This window comes from Rattus norvegicus, chromosome 9 (genome assembly GCF_021556685.1).
Source record: "Rattus norvegicus strain SHRSP/BbbUtx chromosome 9, alternate assembly SHRSP_T2T, whole genome shotgun sequence".
In the NCBI taxonomy this organism is placed as follows: Eukaryota; Metazoa; Chordata; class Mammalia; order Rodentia; family Muridae; genus Rattus; species Rattus norvegicus.
In genome coordinates, this window is record NC_141542.1 from 8258804 (window position 1) to 8281155 (window position 22352).

Consider the following 22352-nt stretch of genomic DNA (forward strand, 5'->3'; position numbering starts at 1 on the left):
CCCACCCAATCCGCAGGCTTGCTCTACTGCACTGAGCTCCTTCATGTCTTCTGCACTGAGGGTCTCTAGAAGGCTCTAATGCATGGCGAGTGCATAGGCCAGATTGATAAACACAGCCCACAGCGCACAGGGCAGTCCTCTCTATGAAGAATTACCAGATCTGAAAGTTCAGAGTCAGGCAGAGACTCCATATAAACTGAGGCATAGACAAGAACTCCAGGCTAAGTTGGAGCCTTGCAGAAGTTGACTGGATGGCTATTCCTGCTTCTGATGTCATAGTGAAAGTATTCACTGCTGGAGGAAACACCTTTGTCACAGAGCTGGCCATGCAACCAACTCCTATTGGAGACACTGGGAAGGATCTAGCTGCAGGCATTTTTTCAACAGCTCAGCCCACGTCAGCACACAGGAACAGAATAAAAAGGGGATTAGGCTTGCTGTCCTTGCTCCCCCTTACTCTGATGAGACCCCAGCCTATGGGATGGTGCCGCTCACACTCAGGTGGACTCTCCTATGTCAGCAAATCCTCTGAAAATGCCCTCACAGACCGAGCGGTGGGTGTAGCAGAAACAAAAGATTGCAGGTGTTTTACATGGAGATAAACTTCTAAGAGCTAATACCCTACTTTTACTCAGCTCTCTAGGATCTCAACCTTCAAACCACATAAATTCAGCAGCTAAATAGTACATTCTGAGGTTGAACTTTCTCCTCTGCAGGAAGAAGAGAGGAACCTGGCAGCTGGTTTGGTCCAAGCATGGTGGCTTTCCCTGTGCTCTGCTGGAGGCATAAACTCCTTGAACTAAAAATAGCCAAGAAAACAACTATAATTGCTTCCTTGCTTCCTACAAAGGATTGAACAAAAGTGCTCAGGCCCTCCTGGGCGATCATAAAGAAGTTTTAAAATTTCAAATTACACTAAATAGGTAAGTAAATGGGCAAAGCTTCAATTTCTGCCAAGTTCATTTTTCTAGGATAATAATATTCTCTGGGAGCTGGAGAGATGGTTGAGAGCACTGGCTGCTCTTCCAGAGGTCCTGAGTTCAACTCTCAGCAAGCACTTGGTGGTTCAGGACCATCTGTCTGTGAGGGGATCTGGTGCCCTCTTCTGGCATCCCCGTGTACATGCAGCAGAGCACTCATTAAACAGGCAAACAAATAAAATTTTAAACAATCTGAGGTTATTCTGTTCCTTAAAACCAGAAGACCTTTGCTAACTCATGAAATTCTGTGTGAGAAAAATACAGGCTCTGTTGCTAGGGACTTTTATACAAATGCCACTCCCAGGAAGGAAATTTGAGAGTGGCTCTCCCCAGGAGAGAGTGAGGTGGGCAGAAAACACCATAACATCTATTTAAAAGAGAGTCTATTGTGAGAAGTGCTGATATATTTTCAAACACTTTAATTTGGTCCTTAAAATAATCATATGAAGTATACAAACCACATGCTATACTCTTTTTCAAGCTCTCTGTGTATATGTGTGTGTACATGTCTGTGTGTGTGTACATGTGTGCCTGTGTGTCTGTGTGTGTGTGTGTGTTTGTGCGTGTGCGTATGCTCAAACATGTGCACCTGTGCATACATGTGCACTGGTTCAAGTGCTCCTGTTTGAGCATATATCACATATATGCAGGTGCCCACACAGGACAGAAGATGGTACTGGGTCTTCTGGAAATGGAATGGTTTTGAGCCATCTGATTTGTGTGCTAGGAACTGAACTCAGGTCCTCTGTAAAATCAGCAAGTACTCTCAACTCCGGAGGCAGTGCCCCACATCCCTGCTTCTATTTGTAAAGTTTTTTTTTGAAAACCTGGTCTTCCAGCACAACATCAGAAATATTCCAATACTGCTCTTCGCAGAATTCTATTCACCTTCAACCAAGCAGCAAGGCTTAGCACATGGCTCACCCAACCACAGAGCTCAAAGTTGTTTCCAGAGGTCCCCATGCTACAGCAGCTTGGCTCTTTCCACTTGGAATCTGGGCACTGAAGCATATTCTCCAGCCCAATCAACAAAGGCACTGACTCAGAACAAGAGAGCGACTGACAAAATACTTGAGTGACCCTAAGTGCTTGGAGATATCTGATGGTCAGAGAGGGCGGCAAAGGGAAACATAATGCTGGTTAACAATAAAAGTTCTCCTGCTTTAGAACCGATGGTTTCCAGAAACTTTGCTTCAACTGAGCCTGTTTCTTCATCCATCACAGGGTTACCCTGTAGGGATAGGTACTTCAGACATCATGGTGGCATATGGTGCATTTCAATATAGAAAGCCTCATAAGTCACTTCTAGGAGATGCCAGAGAAGAAAGCAAGGAAGTACAGCCCTCTCTTGCTTCTCACAGAGGCAGAACAGGCAACCTCTGTCCTTCACTGTGCTATGGGTGTTGGGGCCCTGCTTCCAGGTGGGAGATAAACTCAGAGAGACTCCATAATTTATGGCTTTAAGTATGAAAAGAGATGCAAGTGAATTCAAATTAAGTAATTGTATCAATTATTTTAAGTGTTTGTTTGGTTTTCATTATATTTAGGAACCTTCGAAATCCTCTCACTTAATACTTATCTCAAAAACAAGACTCCTAAAATGATTTAGTAGGTGAAGGCCAGTGTTGGTCACAGGCATATGACAACTTGAGTTTAATTCCCTAAGATCCACATGGTAGGAGACCAGAGCTGATTCTAACAAGTTATCTTCTGTCCTCCTTGTGCCTATGTGCTCCCCTCCCCCACACAAAATAGCTACATTAAAATGAAATAAGAAAAAAAACAACCTCAAAAATAACTTCCTAGAATTCACACATGCACGTGAGCACACACCCAGACACACACATACCCAACCTGCTGATCTCACTTAGTGCTTTTTATATATACATTTGTCCAGGGCTGACTTGACTGAGCACTGGATAAAAGCAAGACATTCCCTCTCCCCTCCCCTTCTCGTGTTCAGATAATTACTCTGGACTCTGAAGGACCCTACCACTCACTCACAGGTGGTGAGCTCTAGACTTTATTCCTGCTTTGAGGTAAACAGTGACATTCCAACATGAATGGCAAAGAGGGAATCTCTCAGAATCCTCTTCACAGACAGCCATGGCCAACAAGTCCTTGACTTTGGATCTCTAAAACTCAGGCAACCCTTTATTAGCACACATGCCGTGGGTGTCTTAGAGTCCACTGAGCAACTCAACCAGGGAACATCTTCTGCTAGTTGCTGTTCAGTCATGATGGCGGGCCTACTTTGCTTTGTAGTGCTATGTTAAACACCATGTAAACTCTGGGAGGAGGGATTTATTTGACGCACAGGTCTGATCATTGAGGGAAGCCAAGCAGGCACTCAGGCAGGAGCAGAGGTGGGGACTGTGGAGGAGTGCTGCTTGCTGGCTTCTCTCCAGGATCACATTCAGCTGCCTTCCTTATACCTCCCAGAACCACACGCCCAGGTACTTCACTGCCCAGAGCAGACAGGGGCCTCCCACACCAGTTAACAATCAAGACAATCTACCGAGACATTCCTACAGGCCAGGAAGATGGAAACATTTCCTCAACTGATGTTCCTGCTTCCAGACGACTCTAGTTTGTATCAAGTTGGCAAAACTAGCACAGGGAGTTTAGACGGCCAGCCATTGGGGCAGGGTGTGGGACAGAGAAGAGCTATTCTCTGCCTTGGAAATAGTGGCTCCCAATACTTGGCAGATTACTTGACAGGCAACAACACAAAAGGTCACGACTTCTTAGCATATCTCACTGGTGGGGCTACTGAGATGGCTCAGGAAGTAAAGGCACTTGTCATCAGGCCTGACAGCCTGAGTTCCATTCCCAGATTCTGTATGGCAGAAGGTGAGAATGACTTCTTCAACATTCTTCTAACATCTACATTGTGTGCTCTGGCACATGCATGTACACACAAATGTGTGCCTGTGTGCTCACTACCCCCACACACATATAAAAATCAACAATAATAAAATTCAGCCCAATCCCCCAAAGGAAAACTCATCCTAACAGGAGTCTTAGAACTCAGAGTTTTCAAAGGTAAATTGGAGAGAGACTCATCATCTCTGGAAAGGGAGCTCAACAAACACACATGACTTACAGGTTTCTAACTCATCTTCTCTCCTCAAGTTTAAACAGAAATTTCCAAGCCCTGGCTCAGTTCTTCATGTGTTCAAGATAATATACTAGCAAGAATCAGAGCCATGGGGCTAACATCATTCCTTTTCCAAATAAGAAATACAGTAATAACTAACTTTCTACAGAAGCAAATAATACAGTAAGAATTGAAGCAAAATCATTTTACACTAAATTATACACGAAATCTTTAAAAATTAAAACAAACTTTTCAAGGAGATCTCACACTTGTGGTAGTATAATGAACCACATTACTGAACCATAAACTCTGGGGCTCACTAGCAACACCATGGCCACCAGCCCTGTGGCTGCCCAGTACTTGCAATGTGGCTACTTCAGAGTGAGCTATGCTGGAAGAATAAATATGTCTCATATTCCAAGTATTTAGCACAACAGAAGAAATAAATACCAAAATAGTTTTATGGCTCCATGTTGAACTAATGTTTAGGATAAATTGGTTTAAGTAAATGACATTACTGAATTTAATTCCACTTGCTGCTTCTTGCTGTTTTAATGGAAGAAAGTCTCTTAGCAGCGGTCCACAGAACTTTCTCAAACTGAGCAGAACTTTGGAGTAGAAGGTAAAAGATTACAGAAAACACCTGTGGAGACGGTGCAGCACGGAATGTTCTTGGGAACATCAGGCTACTTGGGGATAGATTATCCGATGAAACGAATAGCAACCATGGGATTTGGGTTTGTGCGTGCATGCGTGCATGCGTGCCTGTGTGCGTGCGTGTGTATGTTTGGTACTTAAGAAATTGAGGAGTCGCCTTTTTTTCTCCTGCTAAATACTATCAGCCCCTGGCTAAACCTTAGCCTTCTGTGGAACTGAGTTTGTGAGGTAAGGGACCCAAAGCACAAAAGTCTCTTCTGAGGTTAGTGTCATATTGCGATCTCTTCCAGTTCCAAGTAAGATCAGCAGCCAGACTGTGTTCCAGACAACAACCCTAAAGTGGAATTGGGTTATAGGAAACCATGCTCGTTTCTTTCTTTGCTTTATGCCTTTGTGGAGCTGACTTCCACACACTGAGCAGCCACTACCAGGGACATTGCTTGCTCAAGGGAGAGCAAGGAAAGCACATGCTATATCTGTATTCTCATCGCTCAGGAATGACACACACTTCACTGGTCTAAACAAACCAGACCATGCTGGCCATGATTATACGACACAAGTGTGATGCTCTCATGGGGAGTTGATCTTCCACAGACCCATCAAGCTCCACAAACTCATGGCTCTTATACGGCTTCTGGTGGCCAAGCCATGGCAGCCCCCTCAGTGAAATATGTGAGAGCTTTTGAACATGGTCCACTGGAACCCTTGTCTTGATCAGAGTTATCTCATTCCACCGACTCTGTTGCCCTAGCTTTAAATCTCCAGTGTAGAGACTGGATCTCAGACTCTCTTTTGTAGAAAGCCATGGACTCCTTATGCAACCGTGTTTACTGTTGTGTATTCAGGGTTCTCCTGGCTGCCTGTTCTACAGTGATCTTCAGTCTGTTCAGAGAGCCATCTAAGCAACAGCTTGTGAGGTTCCAAGGGTGGTCAAGTCAACAGGCTGCTGACGTCTGAGCTACTATTTCCCCTGATTCTCTGTGCAGTAATGTTGAAGACTTATAGAATAAGTGTCACACTTGAATAGAAGCTTTGAACGAGTCTAGCCTGGTGCCATAAGCCCATAACCCTACACACGAGGATCCCAGGTTCAAGGCCTGCATAGGCTGTAGAGTGAGTTCACAGGGCAACGTAGCGGTGATAAATATTAGTCCTCTTGGTAGGTAGATAGTGAGGAAAAGAGAGCCCTGGGTGGATTTATTCTCACAGGCATGTCCTAAAATTGCCAGAAATGGTGTCCACTTCTTGATTTCTTCCTCACCGAGATTCACTTTCTACAAAGGACTCAGAGGGCAGGTGTGTCCTAGGCATGGGTTTTATGTCACAGGCTGTATACCAACCAGCCCTTCCACATCCAAACAAGTCAGGAGGACCTACAGGGCACTCTTGTCTCTTCCCAAGTCTCTTTCACACCAGTGGGGGAAAAGCCTTCCTCAGGAAAGATGGCTTCTGGATTTGCATCTGTCCTCTGCTGAGGAGTCTGATCTCTTGCTTACTTCTATCTTAATTAAACTCGGGCTGTACAAACCTTCTTTATTGCCGTTAAAAGAGGGCTGGCTCCAGCATGAGATCACTTTGCTTGCACGTCCCAGTCCCTAGATTCAATCTGTAGTCATCCCACTCAGTGCGAAGGAATCCAGTAACAGGTGACAAGAAATAGCACACTGGCAGCCGGCCGCGAAGCACGGGGTGGGCACAGGAGGACATGCAGGGCTGCTCAGCCGTCCACCTGACCGGCGACCATGTCGGACATCAGGGACGGGTTCAAGAGCATCCCTGCCATCACGCACTACTGGTTTGCTGCCACAGTCTCGGTCCCCTTGATCGGCAAGCTCGCTATTATCAGCCCGGCCTACTTCTTGCTCTGGCCCGAAGCCTTCCTCTATCGCTTCCAGATATGGAGGCCGTTCACTGCCACCTTTTATTTCCCCGTGGGGCCCGGAACTGGATTTCTTTATTTGGTCAATTTAAATTTCTTTTATCAGTATTCTACACGGCTTGAGGCAGGAGCTTTTGACAGGAGGCCAGCAGACTATTTATTCATGCTTCTCTTCAACTGGATCTGCATTACTATTACTGGCTTAGCCATGGATATGCAGTTGCTGATGATTCCTCAAATCATGTCAGTACTTTACATCTGGGCCCAACTGAACAGAGACCTGATTCTATCATTTTGGTTTGGAACACGATTTAAGGCCTGTTACTTACCTTGGGTTATCCTCGGATTCAACTATATCATTGGAGGCTCAGTCATCAATGAGCTCATTGGAAACCTTGTCGGACATCTTCATTTCTTCCTGATATTCAGATACCCAATGGATTTGAGAGGAAGGAATTTCCTGTCCACACCTCAGTTTTTGTACCACTGGGTACCCAGCAGGAGAGGAGGGGTGTCAGGGTTTGGTGTGCGCCCTGCAAGCATGAGGCGAGCTGCTGATCAGAATGGCGGAGGCAGGAGACACAACTGGGGCCAGGGCTTCCGACTTGGAGAGCGGTGAGGAGCAGCCCTGGCCTGCTCACCAGCCATGCTAAGCAGATGACTGTCTCCTCCCAGTGCTGGGCACGCTTAATGGCCGAGCTCTTGCTGCCGCTGATGGACCTGACCCACGCTGAATGTAGTCTTTTGGTACAAGACACATTTTTAAATCCCGAAGGAAAATACAAGTGTTCCTCAAGTTTCCTGATTCTCATTCAAGTCCTTTCTGCTGTGAAGAACAAATGTCAGCTGTGCAGAGTTCAGAACTGACTCATGTTCTGGTGCCTTCTCCTCTCCCCTTCAATGTGCATAATGAAGTGGGCAAGCGGGGCTGATGAGCCAAATCCTGTCAGAGGGCCCTCTCCTCTCTCACGTCCCCGGAGCTGCAGCTAGCATTGTCCACAGAAGGATTTTGCCTTTGACAAACTTACTGACTTGCCAAAGCTTGGTCACAAAGAGCTGGCTCACACATGGTCCTTGGCTATCACTGCAGGACTGTGACGGTAGGGAGAAGACTGGAGCAGCAGAGGAAGAACTTTCTCCGCTGTGGGGCCTCATCAGCCTGTCAGCAGTGCCGCCATTGCTGCCTTTCACATATTTATACACAAAGGACCTCTGAGTCAGTGAGGGCCCGGACTGGGAGTAAGGAGGGTTAGGACTTGTTGCTCCGCCCTCCTATCCCTCTGAGCTGAGCGATCAAAACCATAGTGGAGTTGCTCCTGACGCAGGGGATGAGTTTAAACGTGGTCCCTTGTGTTTCTTCATGGGGTGAACTGGCCTTGTGTGCCCAGAGCAGCTGTACTGTGCTGTGCTGTGTTAGGAGGTTCCTGATCACATGGCCAGACAGACACACGTCCCTGGAGGCACTGACCACATGGCCAGACAGACACATGTCCCTGGAGGCACTGATTCCGTTTGGTCCTCATTGCAGATGTGTGTTCACTCAGTTGGTGGAGGAGAGAGGTTTGGACTCTAAATTTTTAGTTAATTGTTTTTTGGACCATGCCTTTTCTGGTCAAGTGTTTATGATAATGCTAAGTGAAGTACCTCTTCAGATGGGTGTCAGTCAGTTTTTAAGGCTAATGGAGGCACATCTGAACAGGTCGCTCATAATTAGAGGTTCCAATAGCTTTAGGATCATTTACATTTGAAGGTCTTTATTACCTTGGGTCATGCATGTATACACTTTGTGAATCAGACCTGCTCCCTTTTTATAGGTGGGCTTTTACCGGCAGAGCTCAGCTTATCACTAAATAAAGTGTTCTGAAGGCTACAGGGCTTTATACAGTTAATTTATGTTTTCATTCTGGAATCAGGCTGCTGGCTGCAGTGGGACGGGGCCAGTATGCTCTCAAGGCTTTTGATACTTTGGTTTTTCCCTTGAGGAAATGTGCCCAAACAGGGTGACTTACCCTTCTCTGCTCACTAAAACTGTGATGTGTATTATTTTACGAAGTGGGAGTTTGAAAAAGAGCTCCCCTTTCTCATGTGACCCTCTCCATATTTAATTTATATGATGAACTATTGAGTGGAGAGAGGCTGATCCTGAACCACCTGGTTCTCCTGCTGATCTGAGGCTGTGATAAAGGTGTGTCTGTCAGATTCAGGAAGGACTGCCATTTGAGTGAGCAGGAGATTGTGCTTCGTCCTGGTACCAGGCTGGCTCCTGAGAGCACTGGCTTTTCTAAGGATCTGCAAGTACAGAGAGCTTTTCTGTACAGGGAAAATGTTCATAAGATTCTTCCTCCTGGACAGGATTTGGCAGCTGATAATTTTATTACCTTGCCTGGATTACTAGTCCTTCCAAGATAGTTTCACCAAAGTGAGCTGTTTGAGTGTTGACTTCACAAGGTAAGAATTCACAGTGGGTTCTCTTTATGAATGTGAAAAAAAAACCCTTATTTTATACAAACAGCTTTCCTTTTTGTAACTAATCCTTTTTACTGGTAAACACTGTAAATTAAAATGTGCAACTTGAAGGCTGTCTGTGTTAAGTTTCCATACCTCTGCTATGGCGTGTTCACGATGTAATTTATGTTATTTTCTTCACTGGATTGGTTTTATTTGACTGCCAGTAGTTTTTGACTATCAGGACAGCAGGCAATTTTGTATGTGATTGGTATTCATGTATTAGAGAACATCTGAATTCCTGGAAGAAATTGGTACTGAGTATTCCTCTGTGTGCTCATGCATGTGCTTGAGGGGGTGTGGAGGTGCGGAGAGAATGTGTGGGAGGGAAAAAAATGGTGTGTGAGTGCCTGTGTGTCAGAGAGAGAACAGCTGAGCATGCACAGGTTGGGTTTTGGTAACTAGCCTAGACTGTCTGCAAACTTGGAATCTCCTTGCCTCAACCCTTCCGGCATATCCCACCACAATCGACTTGGTCTTTATTAATGAAGCAGGGTGTTTACAGGTTTTAAATTAGGAGTCACAGCCGACAGTGCTATGCTTTATAGCATTTCTGTAGCTTTCACCAATGAGTGTGAGTTTTGGAACTCTGGAGTTAGATTAACCATTTCTTTAGGTAAAAACACCAGACAAGAACACACAGGCCAAGTTTTTGTCAAAGGCGAGCCATTTGAGTATGGCTTCCTGGCCTTGTGATGCATTCATTCCAAGATAGGTCAACACCAGGAAGCAGAGCTGCGCACCTTTGTCTTAATAGAGAAATAATGGGATGAAAAGAAAAAGACAGGACATTGCAAAAAGGGTAGATGAGCTTCCGTTTAGATAGCTAATAATGGGCAGTGTCTTCGCTGCCAACTGTATGTGAGGTCCCTTGCTGTTTTACGTTTTCAGTAGCAACAGTACTGGATAATGAAACTTGCTCGTCCTTGGGGAAAGGCACAGGTCTTTTTGGACTTCTTGCAGGTAGTGTCTTAGAGGCCTGGCTTAGGCAAGCTTGCTTGCTTTATCTGCTGGATTTATTTGCTTTCCAGAGTGGCTCTGGATTGGGATTGGGGTGACAACAGGGTACGTGCCCAAATTGGTTGTTATGTTTGCTCCTATATGTCCTGACATATTAACGTCTGGATTCAGTTGTATTCCATTTTGAATATTTTAAGACTCTGTAGTTTCCTTTCTGCTTCATGATGAGAATCATTTGGGATCAGAGGGGAGAAATTGTCTTGTCGTGCCCTTTCTATGTGTTTTTAAACTTCCTGGTGATTTAGTTGGCTTTGGGAACCAATGTTTAAACCAACTTCCTTTTCTTTTATTAAATGTGTTATTTTGACAATTTAAGAAAAAGAAATAGCATACTGGCAATATTCTGCTTATATATTTCTATCAAAAACTCTCATATTTTATGATTGTTGTATCAGTTAAAATTGCATATATTTGTAAATAAAAACTTTAGAATGACCTAAAAATTATGCCTTAACAAGATATTTAAAAAAGAGCTTTGTTTACTTTCATGTATGAGAAACTTCACACTAAGCAGAGCTAGGACAAAATGAAGCTCAATGACCCCATTAAAGACACAGGCTCTTCTTCTTTTTCTCTCTTTTTCTTAAACAACAAAAGTGACAAAACAACGTACCATAAATTAAAAACAAGAGCTATCACATCAAATTTGGGCACAGTAAAACAACAGAAGAAGAAGAACCCAAAAGAAGACACAAGAATCAGAGACCCATGAGTTCACACACTCAGCTTCAGTAAAAGGCTGAACCGAAAGCTGTGACATATGCAGCAGACCTGGTGCAGACCTGCTATAGCCCCATGTCTGCTGCTTCAGTGTCTGTGAACTCATATGAGCTCCGAGGGGAGGGGTTTGGTGGGGACGTCCCATTTAGAGCTGTGTGCGTCAGGTTTCTCCCTCTACATGATGTCTGGCTGTGGCTCACTGCATCACTTCCATCCACCACAGGAGGCTGCTTCTCTGATGATGACTGAATAAGGCACTCACCTGTAAGAATAGCAGGATGTCATCAGGAGTCATTTCATTGGCTTTTTGGTTGGTTGGTTGGTTTTGTTTTTTCAGATCAGTACTATTTGCTTTCATCCCAGGTCCCTGGGATATCTGGCCTGGTTCTTGGTTACCAAGGCACTGCTGGGTATGGACTCTGTTTCATGGAGTGGGCCAATAGATCAAATAAGTATTGCTTGGTTGTTCTCACAGGCTTTATTCTTCCATTGTCCTAGCATATTCTGCACACAGAACAGAATCGTAGATCAGGTTTGTGGCTGGGTTGGTGTTTATGTTTCCCTTTTGGTAGCCAGAAGAGTATCTTCCTGTACCATCTCCATGTTTATCAAGTTGTGCACACGTCACTTTCAGCAATCAGGACTTGCTGTGCAGAATAACCTGCTGTCTTGGAGACAGCCTGGGTTGTTTGGGGATTTCCATAGAAACAGCCTGGGTTGTTGGGGATTTCCATAGGACCCCTTTGGCCAACAATCAATTGGATGAAACCCAATCCCAGCTCTAGATGCTTCATTTGGGCCACTTGGGGATTTGTCTCCCCCATTATTTGAACACTTCATTAGGATCACCTTTGTATATTTTAGGAACTTTCCACGGCATTAGGTTTCCATATTGCTCCTCAAATGCTCGACTCCAGCCGTCTCTTTCTGCCTTCTCCCCCTCAATGCCGTCTTTCCTCCCCGTCCCAGTTCATTCTCATTCATGTCCACATTCAACTTCAGTCAGCCCACAGAACCTATTCGCTTTCCCCCTCTAGAGAGATCAGTGAGGCTACAGTTGCCCAAGTCTTTCTGTCATCATAAAATGTGATTTTTAAATCCAAATCTTGCTTTTCCGGGGAATTTGGAGATCCAGTCTTTTCTTTGCTCAGAGAACTGGGCTCTGATGATGCCAAGTGGTCTTGTTTGCTGTTGCTTAGGTTCCTGTACTAGCCTCTCTCCATCAGGTTGGCTCTGGTGTTGTCCTGTCTGGCTGTCTCTGACAGTGGCTTGACCCTCCTGTAGGCCTGTGTGTCAGCACTCCTGTAGACTTGCTTTCTTTCAGCCGGATACGTGAACATAGGGTGCTCTTGAGTTGGTGTGACCTGAATCCTCCTGGCACAGAAGAGGAGGTCACACCTCTGCTCTCAACTCTGTCTCACACGTGGTGACTGGATTTTACCTCTGGGCCCAGGCACTGGAAGTGTCCCGCCCCTGACTGCTCCCAGGTCCCTTCGCCCAGAGGGCACAGATGGCACTAGGCAATTTCCTCTTGTGTCAGGAATATGGGCAGAAAGTAGTTGTGTCCTCTGACTCTCAGGATTGACTGCACTTCTGAGGGTCCAGCTCTCTACCCCACAGGATTTGGGTGCAGGGAGCTGTGGGACTGATTCAGATCAGTTCTGGACATAGGCAGAAGCCAGCAGCTTCCTAACACTGATTACTCTTGTATTCCTGTTTCCAGAGGATACAGAGGCAATATCCAGATGCTTCTTTACAATGTCTCCAAGGTCCCCAACAGAGAAAGCAGCCTATTGTCAAAGGCAGAAACTTTATTATTGATCTTTTGGTCCAGAATGTCCTTAGCAGTAAAGCCTTCACCGAGGATACAGTAGTCAAACTCTTTCTTAGTAAAGCTGATCACGGTTCTCAATGTGCCTAGAAAACCTAGAGATGGAATTAAATTATCGCCAGCTCTCACAAGGTCACCGTGTCCAAGAACTCTGAATGTTGTCTCCTCGGAGTGGTAGAAACACTCCCAGCACAGGGACACTGCTGGCTGGACCCATGGAGAAGCCAATACCATATCCTGAGGAGCACCTGGCCCTCTGCATCCAACTGCACTGTCAACAGCCTCTTAGAGTCCTCTGCAGACCCCTACCTGAGGTGACTCCTAGCTGCTGGCTGAGGAATGATGGGGGCAATGGCTACAGGGACTGATCCCAAGGCAACTCTTTTAAGGACAACATTTAATTGGGACTGGCTTGCAGGTTCAGAGGGTCAGTCTATTATCATCAAGGAGGGAACATGGTGATACACAGGCAGGCATGGTACAGGAGAAGCTGAGAGTTGCACATCTTCATCTGAAGGCTGCTAGCAGAATACTGGCTTCCGGGCAGCTAGAATGAGAATCTTATAACCCAAGCACACAGTGACAAACCTATTCCAACAGGGTCACACCTTCTAATGCTGACAGTCCCTTGGCCAAGCATATACAAACCATCACACCCATCTCAGGCCTAAGTCTCTTTACTACTGTAGCTGAGCTGCCTGAGTTTCCTTGAGGCTAGACACTATAGTCACTGGCTTTAACACCTCAGCAGGGGACAGAAGAAAGTAGCCTTTATTCTCTGTCTGCAGGAACTGAGCAGCTCTAACTCCCTGTTGCTTGTTAAAGGCTCAGGAAAAGGGACACCTTGAGAAGTGATTTTAACCTTTATTTATAAGTTATTCAGGTCTCCAAAAAGTTTCTACAAAAGTTTGCCTCCAAAAAGTTCGCTTAAAATGTTCTCTTTGCTCTCTTCCTCTTATCTCCTTTCCTCTTGCTCTTATGTCACAATAATTTCCTTACTCTCAAGGCCTTACTTTCAACACTCTGCCTTTACTTCTAAGTTCTTCTTGAGTTCTGTTCTGTTCAGTTCTGTCTAAAAAGCTTTCTCTCTCTTTGTCCTCAGCATTTGTATATCTTTCTGAACACAGTATCACATGGTAAAAAAGTTCACCTCAAGCTTGCACAGGAATTCAAATCATAAGTTGAATAATAAGTTGATAACAGGGAATGTTTATATGCATATCCGATAAGAGTAATTATCAGGATAACTTGTCATCATCTGTCAAAGGCTCTACAGGTTCATGGAGAGAGTTAAAAGCTGTAATTTTTGTGACAAAGGAATTAGTGGAATTTCCTATAGGCAAATCCAGTCAATTTTTTATGTTCAGTCCTTCCACCTATAGTAAATCACTCATTCCCTTTTTATGAACTGTGGTTAATTGGTTTATACGCTCTTAGAATGGGCTCTAATTTGTAGATTCCTGCTTGGTATTGCAGAAGCAATTAACTCATAACACTTTAAGCATGGCAGAGTTCTCAATGCAATTTTGATTATCAGAGAGAACATAATAGCAGTCCTATTGTAAAAGAGCTTAAAAATACTAATCTAATTTTAGGAATTCTTTTACAATCATCAATAAGAAGTAATAAATCAAGACACTGCCAGAACCTGAAGGGACCGACCTGATAAACAGTTCTCTGCACCCAAATCCCGTGGGAGGGAGAGCTAAACTTTCAGAGAGGCAGACACGCCTGGGAAACCAGAAGAGACTACACCCTGCCCACATTACTGATTACAGAGGAAAAAACCAAATGCCATCTAGAACCCTGGTGCACGGAAGCTCCCGGAAAGGGCAGCGCAGGTCCTCCTGGTTGCTGCCCTCATGGAGAGCTCATAAGCAACACCCCACAAGCAAACTTGAGCCTCTGGACCACAGGTAAGACCAACCTTCCTGCTCCAAGCGACCTGCCTGGTGAACTCAAGACACAGGCCCACAGGAACATCTGAAGATCTGTAGATAGGAAAAACTACACGCCCGAAAGCAGAACACTCTGTTCCCATAACTGGCTGAAAGAAAACAGGAAAACAGGTCTACAGCACTCCTGACACACAGGCTTATAGGACAGTCTAGCCACTATCAGAAATAGCAGAACAAAGTAATACTAGAGATAATCTGATGGCGAGAGGCAAGCACAGGAACCCAAGCAACAGAAACCAAGACTACATGGCATCATCGGAGCCCAATTCTCCCACCAAAGCAAACACGGAATATTCAAACACACCAGAAAAGCAAGATCTAGTTTCAAATTCATGTTTGATCATGATGCTGGAGGACTTCAAGAAAGACATGAAGAACTCCCTTAGAGAAACACAGGAAAACATAAATAAACAAGTAGAAGCCTACAGAGAGGAATCACAAAAATCCCTGAAAGAATTCCAGGAAACACAATCAAACAGTTGAAGGAATTAAAAATGGAAATAGAAGCAATCAAGAAAGAACACATGGAAACAACCCTGGATAGAGAAAACCAAAAGAAGAGACAAGGAGCTGTAGATACAAGCTTCACCAACAGAATACAAGAGATAGAAGAGAGAATCTCCGGAGCAGAAGATTCCATAGAAATCATTGACTCAACTGTCAAAGATAATGTAAAGCGGAAAAAGCTACTGGTCCAAAACATACAGGAAATCCAGGACTCAATGAGAAGATGAAACCTAAGGATAATAGGTATAGAACAGAGTGAAGACTCCCAGCTCAAAGGACCAGTAAATATCTTCAACAAAATCATAGAAGAAAACTTCCCTAACCTAAAGAAAGAGATACCCATAAGCATACAAGAAGCCTACAGTACTCCAAATAGATTGGACCAGAAAAGAAACTCCTCCTGTCACATAATAGTCAAAACACCAAATACACAAAATAAAGAAAGAATATTAAAAGCAGTAAGGGAAAAAGGTCAAGTAACATATGAAGGCAGACCTATCAGAATCACACCAGACTTTTCGCCAGACACTAAAAAAGCCAGAAGATCCTGGACAGATGTCATACAGACCCTAAGAGAACACAAATGCCAGCCCAGGTTACTGTATCCTGCAAAACTCTCAATTAACATAGATGGAGAAACTAAGATATTCCATGACAAAACCAAATTTACACAATATCTTTCTACAAATCCAGTGCTACAAAGGATAATAAATGTTAAAGCCCAACATAAGGAGGCAAGCTACACCCTAGGAAAAGCAAGAAACTAATCATCTTGGCAACAAAACAAGGAGAAGAAAAGCACACAAATTTAACCTCACATCCAAATATGAATATAACAGGAAGCAATAATCACTATTCCTTAATATCTCAACATCAGTGGTCTCAACTCCCCAATAAAAAGACATAGATTAACAAACTGGATATGCAACGAGGACCCTGCATTCTGCTGCCTACAGGAAACACACCTTAGAGACAAAGACAGACACTACCTCAGAGTGAAAGGCTGGAAAACAACTTTCCAAGCAATTGGTCAGAAGAAGCAAGCTGGAGTAGCCATTCTAATATCAAATAAAATCAATTTTCAACTAAAATTCATCAAAATAGGTAAGGAAGGACACTTCATATTCATCAAAGGAAAAATCCACCAAGATGAACTCTCAATGCTAAATATCTATACCCCAAATACAAGGGCCCCTACATACATAAAAGAAACCTTACTAAAGCTCAAAGCACACATTGCACTTCACACAATAATAGTAGGAGTTTTTAATACCCCACTCTCATCAATGGACAGATCATGGAAACAGAAATTAAACAGAGATATAGACAGACTAAAAGAAGTCATGAACCTAATGGACTTAACAGATATTTATAGAACATTCTATCCTAAAACAAAAGGATATACCTTCTTCTCACCACCTCATGGTACTTTCTCAAAATTGACCATATAATTGGTCATAAAACAGTCCTCAGCAGTTACAGAAAGATAGAAATAATCTCATGAATCCTATCAGACCACCGCGGGCTTCTTCAACAACAATAGGGAAGAACGTCCACATATACATGGAAGTTGAACAACGCTCTACTCAATGATAACCTGATCAAGGAAGAAATAAAGAAAGAAATTAAAGACTTCATAGAATTTAATGAAAATGAAGGTACAACATACCCAAACTTATGGGACACAATGAAAGCTGTGCTAAGAGGAAAACTCATAGCTCTGAGAGCCTGCAGAAAGAAACTGGAGAGAGCATATGTCACCAGCTTGGCAGCACACCTAAAAGCTCTAGAAGAAAAAGAAGCAAATAAACCCAGGAGGAGTAGAAGACAGGAAATAATCAAACTCAGAGCTGAAATCAACCAAGTAGAAACAAAAAGGACCATAGAAAGAATCAACAGAACCAAAAGTTGGTTCTTTGAGAAAATCAACAGGATGGATAAACCCTTAGCCAGACTAACCAGAGGACACAGAGAGTGTGTCCAAATTAACAAAATCAGAAATGAAAAGGGAGACATAACTACTGAATCAGAAGAAAGTCAAAAAATTATCAGATCTTACTATAAAAGCCTATATTCAACAATACTTGAAAATCTGCAGGAAATAGACAATTTCCTAGACAGATACCAGGTACCGAAGTTAAATCAGGAACAGATAAACCAGTTACACAACCCCATAACTCCTAAGGAAATAGAAGCAGTCATTAAAGTTCTCCCAACCAAAAAGAGCCCAGGTCCAGACGGGTTTAGTGCAGAATTCTATCAGACCTTCATAGAAGACCTCATACCAATACTATCCAAACTATTCCACAAAATTGAAACAGATGGAGCACTACCGAATTCCTTCTATGAAGCCACAATTACTCTTATACCTAAACCACACAAAGACCAAACAAAGAAAGAGAACTTCAGACCAAATTCCCTTATGAACATCAACGCAAAAATATTCAATAAAATTCTGACAAACTGAATCCAAGAGCACATCAAAACAATCATCCACCATGATCCTGTAGGCTTAATCCCAGGCATGCAGGGATGGTTTAATACATGGAAAACTATCAACGTGATCCATTATATAAACAAACTGAAAGAACAAAACCACATGATCATTACATTAGATGCTGAGAAAGCATTTGACAAAATTCAACACCCCTTCATGATAAAAGTCCTGGAAAGAATAGGAATTCAAGGCCCATAACTAAACATAGTAAAAGCCATATACAGCAAACCAGTTGCTAACATTAAACTAAATGGAGAGAAACTTGAAGTAATCCCACTAAAATCAGGGACTAGACAAGGCTGCCCACTCTCTCCCTACTTATTCAATAGAGTTCTTGAAGTTCTAGCCAGAGCAATCAGACAACAAAAGGAGATCAAGGAGATACAGATTGGAAAAGAAGTCAAATATGACTATTTGCAGATGATATGATAGTATATTTAAGCGATCCCAAAAGTTCCACCAGAGAACTACTAATGCTGATAAACAACTTCAGCAAAGTGGCTGCATATAAAATTAACTCAAACAAATCAGTAGCCTTCCTTTACCCAAAAGAGAAACAAGCCAAGATAGAAATTAGGGAAACAACACCCTTCATAATAGACCCAAATAATATAAAGTACCTCAGTGTGACTTTAACCAAGCAAGTAAAAGATCTGTACAATAACAACTTCAAGACTCTGAAGAAAGAAATTGAAGAAGACGTCAGAAGATGGAAAGATCTCCCATGCTCATGGATTGGCAGGATTAATATAGTAAAAATGGCCATTTTACCAAAAGCAATCTACAGATTCAATGCAATCCCCATCAAAATACCAATCCAATTCTTCAAAGAGTTAGACAGAACATTGTAAATTCATCTGAAATAACAAAAAACCCAGGATAGCTAAAACTATCCTCAACAATAAAAGGACTTCAGGGGGAATCACTATCTCTGAACTCAAGCAGTATTACAGAGCAATAGTGATTAAAACTTCATGGTATTGGTACAGAGACAGACAGATAGACCAATGGAACAGAATTGAAGACCCAGAAATGAACCCACACACCTATGGGCACTTTATTTTTGACAAAGGAGCCAAAACCATCCAATGGAAAAAAGATAGCATTTTAAGCAAATGGTGCTGGTTCAACTGGAGGTCAACATGTAGAAGAATGCAGATCAATCCATGCTTATCACCCTGTACAAAGCTTAAGTCCAAGTTGATCAAGGACCTCCACATCAAACCAGATACATTCATACTAATAAAATAAAAACTAGGACAGCATCTCAAACACATGGTTACTGGACAAAATTTCCTGAACAAAACACCAATGTCTTATGCTCTAAGATCAAGAATCGATTAATGGGATCTCATAAAACTGCAAAGCTTCTGTAAGGCAAAGGACACTGTGGTTAGGACAAAATGGCAACCAACAGATTGGGAAAAGATCTTTACCAATCCTACAACAGATAGAGGCCTCATATCCAAAATATAAAAAGAACTCAAGAAGTTAGACCTCAGGGAGACAAACAACCCTATTAAAAAATGGGGTTCAGAGCTAAACAAAGAATTCACAGCTGAGGAATGCTGAATGGCTGAGAAACACCTAAAGAAATGTTCAACATCTTTAGTCATAAGGGAAATGCAAATCAAAACAACCCTGAGATTTCACCTCACACCAGGCAGAATGGCTAAGATCAAAAACTCAGGTGATAGCAAATGCTGGTGAGGATGTGGAGAAAGAGGAACACTCCTCCATTGTTGGTGGGATTGCAGACTGGTACAACCATTCTGGAAATCAGTCTGGAGGTTCCTCAGAAAATTGGACATTGAACTACCTGAGGATCAATCTATACATCTCTTGTGGATATATCCAAAAGATGCCCCAACATATAAAAAAGACACATGCTCCACTATGTTCATAGCAGCCTTATTTATAATAGCCAGAAGCTGGAAAGAAGCCAGATGCCCTTCAACAGAGGAATGGATACAGAAAATGTGGTACATCTACACAATGGAATATTACTCAGCTATCAAAAACAATGCCTTTACGAAATTCATCGGCAAATGGTTGGAACTGGAAAATATCATCCTGAGTGAGGTAACCCAATCACAGAAAAACACATATGGTATGCACTCATTGATAAATGGCTATTAGCCCAAATGCTTGAATTACCCTAGATGCATAGAACACAGGAAACTCAAGATGGATGATCAAAATGTGAATGCTTCACTCCTTCTTGAAAGGGGGAACAAGAATACACTTGGCAGGGAATAGAGAGGCAAAGATTAAAACAGAGACAGAGGGAACACCCATTCAGAGCCTGCCCCACATGTGGCCCATACATATACAGCCACCCACTTAGACAAGATGGATGAAGCAAAGAAGTGCAGGCCGACAGGAGCCGGATGTAGATCTCTCCTGAGAGACACAGCCAGAATACAGCAAATACAGAGGCAAATGCCTGCAGCAAACCACTGAACTGAGAACAGGACCCCCGTTGAAGGAATCAGAGAAAGAACTGGAAGAGCTTGAAGGGCTTGAGACACCATATGAACAACAATGCCAAGAAACCAGAGCTTCCAGAGACTAAGCCACTACCTAAAGCCTATACATGGACTGACCTTGGACTCTTACTTCATAGGTAGCAATTAATAGCCTAGTAAGATCACCAGTGGAAGGGGAAGCCCTTGGTTCTGCTAAGACTGAACCTCCAGTGAACGTGATTGTTGGGGGGAGGGTGGCAATGGGGGGTGGATGGGAAGGGGAACACCCATAATGAAGGGGAAGGGGAGAGATTAGGGGGATGTTGGCCCGGAAACCGGGAAAGGGAATAACACTCGAAATGTAAATAAGAAATTCTCAAGTTAATAAAAAAAAGAAGTAATAAATCATCTATTTGTCTATACAACATCACTCCAATACAATACATCTTCATTGTTCTATGGTGATCTGCTCAAAAAGCATGACAGATACAGATGCAGATGCTTGCAGCCAACCATTTAGCTGAGAACAGGGTCCCCAACAGAGGAGTAAGAGAAAGGATTGAGGTAGTTGTAGGGCTTTGCAACCCTATAAGAACCGCAATACCAACAACCCAGAGCTCCCAAGACCTAACCCACCATCCAAAGAGTATACAAGTACAGAACCACGGCCCCAGGGGCATATGTAGCAGAGGATGGCCTTCCTACAATGGAAGGAGAAGCCCTTAGTCTTGCCAAGGCTTGATGCCCCTGTATAGGGGAAAATAAGGACAGGGAGACAGGTAGGGTGGGTGGGTGGGTCAGTCAGTAGGTGGTTGTGGGAACACCCTCGTAGAATAAGGGGAAGGTGGAGGGATAGGGAGTTTTGTGTATGGGAAACCAGGAAAGGGGATAACATTTGAAATGTAACAAAAGCCCTCACTGGGGAGAGGACAGCAGCTACGGTGCACCGAGCCCCAACTGCCATGTAGAATCCCTTTGCTCAAGACTCTGACATGAGGAGTCCACCTCGAACTTGCCCTGAGACTGCTGCTGGCACTGGTGCTGGCACTATGGGCTTGGTTCAGCCCGATTGGGAGCTGAGCGAGTGGCAGCCCAAGAACAACTATGGCTTCCAGTACGATCAAGAGGTCTTCCTGGGCATGGAGGACTCCAAGACCTTTGATCAGCTAAGACTGGATGAGAACAAGGAGAGGCTGGGGAAAAGTGTTGATCAAATTGACAGAGATGGAGATGGCCTTATTACTACTGAGGAGCTGAAAGTTTGGATGAAATGGGTAAAGAAAAGATACATCTACAATAATGTGGCTAAAGTCAGGAAGGATTATGTTTGGAACATAGACAAAAAGATCTCCTGGGAAGAATACGAGCGGCCATCTATGGCTAGTACCTGGGAAAACATGCTGAATTCCAAGACAGCTCTGATCATCATACCTTTAAATGTTGCTGCCATGAGATTAATGGAGGTTTAAGGCTTCAGACCTTGATGGCGACCTGACAGCTACTCAGGAGGAGTTCACTGCTTTTCTGCACCTGGAGGAGTTTGAACATATGAGATTGTAGTTCTGGAAACCCTGGAGGAGATCAATAACAACGGGGATGGTTTTGTGGACCATGATGGACACACATACATTATGGACATGTTTTCCTACAAGGACCATGGCCCTGAGCCAGACTGGGTTTTGTCTGAATGGGAGCAGTTCAATGATTTCTGAGATCTGAACAAGGAGATGAGATTTGCCACTGGATCCTCCCTCAGGACTATGGCCATGCGCAGGCTGAGGCCCAGCATCTGGTGTATGAGTCAGACAAAAACAAGGATGAGATGCTAACCAAGGAGGAGATTCTAGACAACCGGCACATGTTTGAGGGAAGCCAAGCCACCAATTACAGGGAAGATCTTAGCAAAAATCATGATGAAGTTTGAAAGACACTCATCCCCATCTAGCTAACAGTCACAGGCTTACAGCGAATGTTCTGGGTGATTGTTATAGTTGTAAATGTACAGAATTATGTCCCTAAACCTTGAAATTATACCTCAGATTGGACTAAAAATTATTTTTCACTCCATATTTACTGGAAAACAACCAACCCTATTTATTCCAGTAGGATTTCCCATGAAGCACATTAAACTCTTCAGAGATTGCACGTCTCTGAGGGATACATTGCTACAGCATGATTTCCTACACATTTCCCTACTTAATTAATAAATTAATGGCAAGAAATCATGAAA

The 22352-nt window shown here is 43.4% G+C and overlaps 2 pseudogenes; both read left to right on the forward strand.

The window, feature by feature from the left end:
- The first annotated feature begins 6479 nt into the window (after positions 1-6479).
- On the forward strand, positions 6480-7406 carry LOC148003290 (derlin-1 pseudogene; annotated as a pseudogene).
- Positions 7307-22046, forward strand: LOC148003291 (reticulocalbin-1 pseudogene; annotated as a pseudogene).
- The last annotated feature ends 306 nt before the right edge of the window (positions 22047-22352 follow it).